This window comes from Grampus griseus (genome assembly GCF_964374135.1).
Source record: "Grampus griseus genome assembly, chromosome: 3".
In the NCBI taxonomy this organism is placed as follows: domain Eukaryota; kingdom Metazoa; phylum Chordata; class Mammalia; order Artiodactyla; family Delphinidae; genus Grampus; species Grampus griseus.
Window position 1 is genome coordinate 41,400,413 of NC_139019.1, and position 8,698 is coordinate 41,409,110.

The 8,698-nt window shown below is 40.6% G+C and overlaps 1 pseudogene across 1 annotated transcript; it reads left to right on the plus strand.

The window, feature by feature from the left end:
* Positions 1 to 257: 257 nt before the first annotated feature.
* On the plus strand, positions 258 to 1,562 carry LOC309819814 (AP-2 complex subunit mu-like; annotated as a pseudogene). The gene has a single exon. The product of its transcript is annotated as an AP-2 complex subunit mu-like (transcript).
* Positions 1,563 to 8,698: the final 7,136 nt, after the last annotated feature.

Below are 8,698 nucleotides of genomic sequence, written 5' to 3' on the forward strand. Positions count from 1 at the left end.
TGACCACTAAGGGGTTAATATTCAAAATGTATAAACAGCTCATACAACTCAATATCAAAAATACCCCCCAAACAACCCAGTTAAAAATGGGCAGAAGACCTGAATAGAGACTGCAGTGAAAGCCAAGATAGTGGGCATGCGAGCAGGGGCCAGGCAGACATCTTGGGATCCGAAGAGTGGCCAGGCCAGCTGAGCAGGGGGCCACGGACACCAGGTCTCTTCTCAGAGAGATGGGCCATGGAGACGGAGCTGCTGCCATGACTGGAGGCTTGTTCATCTATAATCACAAGGGTGAGGTACTCATCGCCCAAGTCTACCGAGATGACATTGGGAGGAACGCAGCGGTTGCCTTTCGGGTCAATGTTATCCATGCCGGGCAGCGGGTACGCAGTCCCATCACCAACATTGCTCGCACCAGTTTCTTTCATGTTAAGTGGTCCAACATCTGGCTGGCAACTGTCACCAAGCAGAATGTCAGTGCTGCCATGGTCTTTGAATTCCTCTGTAAGACGTGTGACATAATGGCTGCCTACTTTGGCAAGATCAGCAAAGAGAACATCAAGAACAATTTTGTGCTCATATATCAGCTGCTGGATGAGATCCTAGACTTTGGCTACCCAGAGAACTCAGAGACAGGCGCGCTGAAAACCTTCATCACCCAGCAGGGCATCAAGAGCCAGCATCAGACAAAAAACAGCAGTCTCAGATCACACTGGGCAGATTGTCTGGTGGCGGGAGGGCATCAAGTATAGCCAGAACGAGCTCTTCCTGGATGTGCTGGAGAGTGTGAACCTCCTCATGTTCCCACTGGGCCATGAGTGCCCATGTGTCAGGCCGGGTGGTGATGAAGAGCCACCCGAGTGGCATGCCCGAGTGCAAGTTTGGGATGAATGACAAGACTGTCATTGAGAAGCAGGGCAAAGGCACAGCTGATGAAACAAGCAAAAGCGGGAAGCAATCAATTGCCGTTGATGACAGCACCTTCCACCAGTGTGTGCGACTCAGCAAGTTTGACTCGGAGCGCGGCGTCAGCTTCATCCCACCGGATGGAGAGTCTGAGCTCATGAGGTACGGCACCACCAAGGACATCATCCTTCCTTTCCGAGTGATCCTGCTAGTTCGGGAAGTGGGACACACCAAGCTGGAGGTCAAGGTGGTCATTAAGTCCAACTTCAAGCCCTCACTACTGGCTCAGAAGATTAAGGTGAGGATCCCAACCCCATTGAACACCAGTGGGGGGCAGGTGATCTGTATGAAGGGGAAGGCCAAGTACAAGGCCAGCGAGAACACCATCATGTGGAAGATCAAGTGCATGGCAGTCATGAAGAAATAGCAGATCAGTGCTAAGATTGAGCTTCTGCCCACCACCAACAAGAAGAGATGGGCTCGACCCCCCATTTCAATGAACTTTGAGGTGCCATTCGTGCCTTCTGGCCTCAAGGTGTGCTACTTGAAGGTGTTTGAACCGAAGCTGGAACTACAGCGATGTCATCAAATGGGTGCGCTATATTGGCCACAGTGGCATTTATGAGACCCGCTGCCAGCTGCCTAGTGGCAGCTAGCCCGCCTCCCCACCCCCCTGTTCCACAGGTCTGGGTGCTCTCTACCACCACACATCAGTGTCTCCTCCCTCCTGCTTTGCTGCCTTCCATTTGCACCAGCCCGAGTCTAGGTCTGGACCAACCACACTGCAAGCGGGGCTCCCTGGGCAGGGTAGTCTCTGAGGCTACTGTTCCTCCATGCATCTGCCTGCCCCAGCCCAATGCCAGGCTCTGAGTTCTGCGACCAAAGCCAGGTGGGCCCCATCTGCTCCCCTCCCCTGTGGCCACATCTCTCTGGAGTGGGAGGATTGGCTGCCCCTCACCTTAGAGCTCCCCCAAAGGCAAGAAATGGATCCCCAGCCCTCAGTTCCTACTCTGCTTTGGGATAGGGTGAGTTTCATTCTGTACATGTGTGACTTCATCCAGTTATAAACCTAATAAACTCTGCAGAATGGGAAAAAAACAACAACACCTGAACAGACACTTTTCCAAAGAAGACATACAGATGGCCAACAGGCACATGAAAAGATGCTTAACATCGCTAATCATCAGGGAAATGCAAATCAAAACCACAATGGGATATCACCTCACACCTGTCAGAATGTCTATCATCAAAAAGATCACAAATAACAAATGTTGGCGAGGATGTGTACACTGTTGGTGGGAATGCAAATTGGTTCAGCTACTGTGGAAAACAGTACAGATGTTCCTCAAAAAACTAAAAATAGAATTATATGCTACAGCGATTCTGCTTCTGGGTATATATTCAACAAAAGCAAAAACACTAGTTTGAAAAGATACATGCACCCTAATGTTCATAGCAGCATTATTTACAGTATCCAAGATATGGTAGCAATCTAAATGTCAATCAACAGATGAGAGGATAGAGAAGATGTGGTATATATACACAGTGGAATACTACTCATCCATAAAAAAGAATGAAATTTTGCAATTTATAACATGGATAGACCTGGAGGGTACTATTCTTAGTGAAATAAGTCAGATAGAGAAAGACAAATACTGTATGTTATTACTTATATGTGGAATCTAAAAAATAAAACAAACTAATGAATATAACGAAACAGAAAAAAAAACCCTCCTTGTATTATCTAGTAATATATATTAAGATCCCATATTAGAGAATTAGAATTTGCACATACCACTTAGCAGTATCCATTTCAAAACATATCTGAATAACAAAGCTTTTTATATTTGACATTTCCCCTCAGTTTTCAAAGCTATTCTTTCCCAATAATTTTCATCAGAACTTAAGAACACTTGGGAGATGCTCTACCAAATGTTAAAACATATTGTCATGCTATGATAATTAAAACACTGTGTTATTGCACAAGAATAAATTAATCAATGGAACAGAGTTGGAAACACTGAACAGAATTCCATTATAAAAATTTAGTTTGATAATGGTAGCTGATAAAATAAATAGGAGTATAATTCAATATATGCACCTAAGATAACTGTGTAGTTATCTAGAAAAATTAAATTAAAAGCTTATCCCTGGGCTTCCCTGGTGGTGCAGTGGTTGAGAGTTCGCCTGCCAATGCAGGGGACACGGGTTCGTGCCCCGGTCCGGGGGGATCCCACATGCTGTGGAGCGGCTGGGCCCGTGAGCCATGGCCGCTAAGCCTGCACGCCCAGAGCCTGTGCTCCGCAAGGGGAGAGGCCACAACGGTGAGAGGCCCGCGTACCGCAAAAAAAAAAAAAGCTTATCCCTATTACACACTACAATCAAAAAGAAAAATTACAAATGAATTTTAAAAGTACTAAATGTAAAACACAAAAAAAATGCCATAAATATCCACTGTGCTGGTTATTCTTTATTCTCTCACCTTTCACTGCCCTGTTCTGTGCCCCCAGGGGACAGCTCTCTGGTTTCAAGTTGGATTTACCCAACTGACAGCACCAGCAAGACAGCAGCCTATGGAATGACAGACAGATTGGAGTATTTTTGATCTTTGACTCTTGCTGTTTCTATTCCATGTTCTGGCAGAGGTTGCCTCCGTCTGTCAGCAGCTCTGATGAGGCTTCCCTCTCTCCTCTGGCTCCAGCCCACAATGGACCAATAGTTCTGTTTCCTTTTCTCTGTTCCTCAGGCTCAAGGGGGTAATGACTTCCCATTGTTACTGGTCTCTGGGTGCCTATAAGTCTGCATCAATTCTGATGTGTGGGAGTTTTTCCCATATCACCAAGCAATTCTGCCATGCCAGCTGGGTATACTAAAATTCAACTCAGTTCTGACACTATCTACCCACAGATCCTACAAGTTAAGGGGTCAGCCCAACAAGATTGCTCCCCTAACCCCAACTTCAGACATCAGTTGCAATCCCAGGTTATTACCTGTGTTTCTGATCAACTGGCTATAGACTGGCGATTCCAATGACCCCTTCCTTGGGTTGGATTAATTTGTTGGAGCAGCTCAGAGAACTCAGAGAAACATTTTACTTATTAGATTACTAGTTTATTATAAAAGGATATATAACTCAGGAAGAGGCAGATGGAAGAGATGCATAGGACAAGGTATGGGGAAAGGGTGAGGAGCCTCCATACTTTCTCTGAGTGCCTCTCTCCTTGAATCTTCACGTTCACCAACGTGGAAACTCTCTGAACCCCTTCCTTTTGGGTTTTTATGGAGGTTTCATTACATAGGTATGATTAATTAAATCCTTGGCCATTGGTGATTGAATTCAATTTCTAGCCCCTTTCCTCTTCCAGGGATGAGGACTGAAAATTTTCCAAACCTCTAACCACATGATTGGCTCCCCTGGCATCAGCCTCCATCCTAGGTTACCAAGGGGCTTTCCAAAAGTCACCATTAACCTAACAAAAGACAACTCTGTGACTCTCCCCACTTAGGAAACTCCAAGGATTTTAGGAGCTCTGTAACAGAAATGGAGACTAAGACCAACTATATATTTCTTACTAGAAATCCCAATATCACAGTGCCTCAACATTTTTGTTGGTCCCTCAGCCCTGCCCACATCTCTGTAAATAATCACTTTATTATATATTTTTTAAAAATCCAAGCTAAGTATGCTTTTTGTTTCCCCTCGGAACTCTGAATGATGTATCCACCTATATATTCTTCATTTGGCACAAAAAAGGCATCTTTAAACAAATAAACAGAAAGACAACAAAAAAATAGGAGAACATAAAAGGAAATTTTTAAAAATTAAGGAATATTTGCAATTTTTTGGATTTTTTCTAGTCTATGTTTGAGACTAAAAAGTATGATGATATTCAGTGTTGCTGAGTATGGTAAACAATACCCCTTTGTTGCTGATCTGTACCATAAATTAGCACAATCTTTCTGCCAGATAGTATGTTAAGGCTCAGTATAATTTTAGAAGTAGAAGAGTAAGAATTAAAGAATTTACTCTAATGATACAATAAAAACTTGCACAAAAATTTGTGAGGCATTCTTTACTTTGAAGTATTGAAAATGTAAGAAATTTGTTAAACGAACTAAAGTCTATCCATATAATAAAACACTATACTGTCAATAAAAATCATCTTCCAGAAAAATACTGAGTGAAGTGGAAAAATGCTCACTAAATTTAAGGAGGGAAAGCAAGTTACAAAAGGTATATAAAATTCCCACCTTTATTTTCAGTGGGCATATCTCCATGTCAATAAGTTTTTGTTTAGGATGTGATTCTAATGGCAGTATTGTACTTCATAATATGGATATGCCAAAACTTATTGTATGCCGAGAAGAATCAAAGGTTAAGTTTAAAAATGTCAAAAGAGGAGAGGGATCAAGATGGTGGAGTAAGAAGACATGGAGCTCACCTCCCACCATAAACATATCAAAGATATATCTGCATGAGGAACAATTCTCACAGAAAACTAACTGGAAACTGGCAGAACACCTACACAACCAAGGCTGCAAGAAAGATTCCCCCACATATACTGGGATCCCCAGTTCCAGCTGAGTAAATAAATGCATACCTATCGATAATTACTTTAAATGTCAATGGACTAAATGTTCCAATCTATAGACATAGGATGGCTGACTGGATAAAAAAACAAGATACTCCAATATGCTGCCTATGAGAGACTCACTTCAGGGTAAAAGACATACACAGACTGAAAGTGAGGGGATGGAAAAAGATATTTCATGCAAATGGAAACAAAAAGAAAGCAGGAGTAGCAATACTTGTATCAGACAAAATCGACTTTAAAAGGAAAGCTATAACAAAAGACAAAGAAGGGCATTACATAATAAAAGTGATCAATACAAGAAGAGGGTATTACACTCATTGACATACATGCACCCAGTATAGGAGCAAAACAAATACTAACAGACATAAAGGGAGAAATTGACAGGAATACAATTATAATAGGAGACTTTAGTACTCCTCTGATATCAATGGACAGCTTTCCCAGACAGAAAATCAATAAGGCAACAGAGATCCTAAATGACACAATAGAATAGTTGGACTGAGTTGATATCTATAGGATAGTACATCTGAAAAACAAAAAAAGCAGAATACACACTCTTTTCAAGCATGCATGGAACATTTTCTAGGATTGACCACATACTAGTATACCAAACAAGCCTCAACAAATTTAAGAGGATAGAAATTATTTCAAGCATCTTTTCTGACCACAATGGTGTGAAACTAGAAATCAGCCACAGAAAGAAAAACAGGGGAAAACAAATGATCACAAGGAGACTAAATAACATGCTGCTAAAAAACCAGTGGGTCAACGATGAAATCAAAGAGGAAATCAGACAATACCTCAAGACAAACAACAATGAAAACACAACCTTATAAAATCTATGGGATGCAGCAAAAGCAGTTCTAAGAGGGAAGTTCATAGTGATACAGGCCTTCCTCAAGAAAAAAGAAAAATCTCAAATAAACAACCTAACCTGTCACCTAAAAGAATTAGAAAAAGAAGAACAAACAAAGCCCAAAATCAGCAGAAGGAAAGAAATAATAAGGTGAGGAAATAAATAAAATAGAGATAAAAAAATAGAAAATATCAATGAAACCAAGAGCTTCTTTTTGAAAAGATAAACAAAATTGATAAACTTTTAGTCAGATTCATCAAGAAAAAAAGAGAGCCCAAATCAGTAAAATCAGAAATGAAAAAGGAGAAGCTAGAACCAACATCACAGGAATACAAAGGATCACAAGAGATTACTATGAACAAGCATTTGCCAATAAAATGAACAACCAGGAAGAAATGGACAAATTTCTAGAAAAAATACAGCCTACCAAGAAGGAGTCAAGAAGAAACAGACAATTTGAACAGACTGATCATTAGAAGCTAAATCGAAACTGTAATAAGAAAAACTCCCGGCAAACAAAAGTTCAGGACCAGACGGCTTCACAGGAGAATTCTACCAAACATATAAAGAAGAGCTTATACTATCCTTCTCAAACTGTTCAAAAAAATTGAAGAGGAAGGAACACTCCCAAATTCATTTCACAAGGCCATTACCCTGAAACTAAAACCAGACAAGGACACCACAAAAAAAGAAAATTACAGGCCAATATCTTTAATGAATATAGATGCAAAAATCCTCAACAAAATATTAGCAAACCAAATCCAACAATACATAAAAAGGATCATACACCATGATCAAGGTGAATTTATTCCAGAGTCACAAGGATGGTTCAGCATAGGCAAAAGTGTTTTACTCATTCAATGAACATGTCCCATCTCTATTCTATTGGATTATTCTGAAGAAATCAGCATTTTTAGGACCAAAAATCCTAAGAGGTTATGAGCTATAAAATGCAATAAGCCCAGATCACTTTTATTTCTAAAAGCCTAGTTTTCAGTGCATTGCAAATTATTTTCCAATTTGAACTGTAGATGCAGTCCAGAACTTCATTTAAGCTCAGAGTTTATTAGTGGGGGAGATCAAATGAGCTGTCTTGGCTGAATGGCAGGCCAGGAAAGCATGTCTCCTTTCCTCACTCCCCCTGGTGGATTTGACTGGATGGGACAGCCACCATCATGTCCCTCTGTGAAACGCTACACTGAGGTTACCAAGCACATACATGCCATTCTCCTGAAACACTACTCTTCGAAAGGGTGGAATTTCCTTGTGCTCTTGTTTCATCTCCCCAAGCCCAGTATTCTCAAATTCTCCAAGCAACGCTCAAAGTCTTGGAGAACTCAGTGTGGCTTTAATTTTCAGTTGCTATCAAATGGGATACAATTAATTTCTTGTGGAACTGATTTTTTTTAATTTGCCAGGAATTTCTAAATAGGCTCTTTCGGTGCTAAGTCTATGAATAAACTTTATTCTTGGGGCAAGGAAGAAATATCTCTTAAAAAATAAAAAACCTCTAAGGATTGTAACTTCATGGCAAAAAAACAGAGTAATTAGGAAAGTAGACTTTGAAAGCAAACAAATATAGACAGACGGGGGTTTGAGTACTAACTTTGTAACTTTCTAATCTGGTCATTTTGGTCTGTTTGCTTAACCCCTCTATGCTTCAGTTTCCTCACCTGTAAAATGGGGATAATTATAGTACTGATCACATGTGTTTTGAAGATTAAATGAGATGAAGATATAGGGTGACCAACAGGCCTGGTTTTTGCCCAGGCCTGAGGGGTTTCTTGGGACACAAGACTTTCAGTGCTAAAGCTGAGATATTCGCAGACTAGGATGGCTGGTCACCCTATAAGAGGTCAGGTACTTACATAATGCCTGGTATCCACAAATGATAGCCATTATTTTATGTATTACAGATATCTTTAAGCATATTCCCATGGACATGTTTTCTACATAGGTTAATTAGACACATCTCGACTTTATGCTTTATAAAAAGACTAAAACATATAACAAGAAAAAATGCTTCATTAGTAGATCAGCATCACTGTCCATTTTTAAGGTCTACTTGGTTATTTCTAAAATTCTACAAGTCTATTTTTTTGCTTACTGACTTCAAGTCTTGAAAAACCTCACACTGCTCTGTGAAGTAGTATGTAAGTACACATTTCTTCAAAAGTGCACTGTGACAGGGAGGGTGGGAGGGAGGGAGACGCAAGAGGGAAGACATATGGGAACATATGTATATGTATAACTGATTCACTTTGTTATAAAGCAGAAACTAACACACCATTGTAAAACAATTATACCCCAATAAAGATGTTAAAAAAAAAAAGTGCACTGT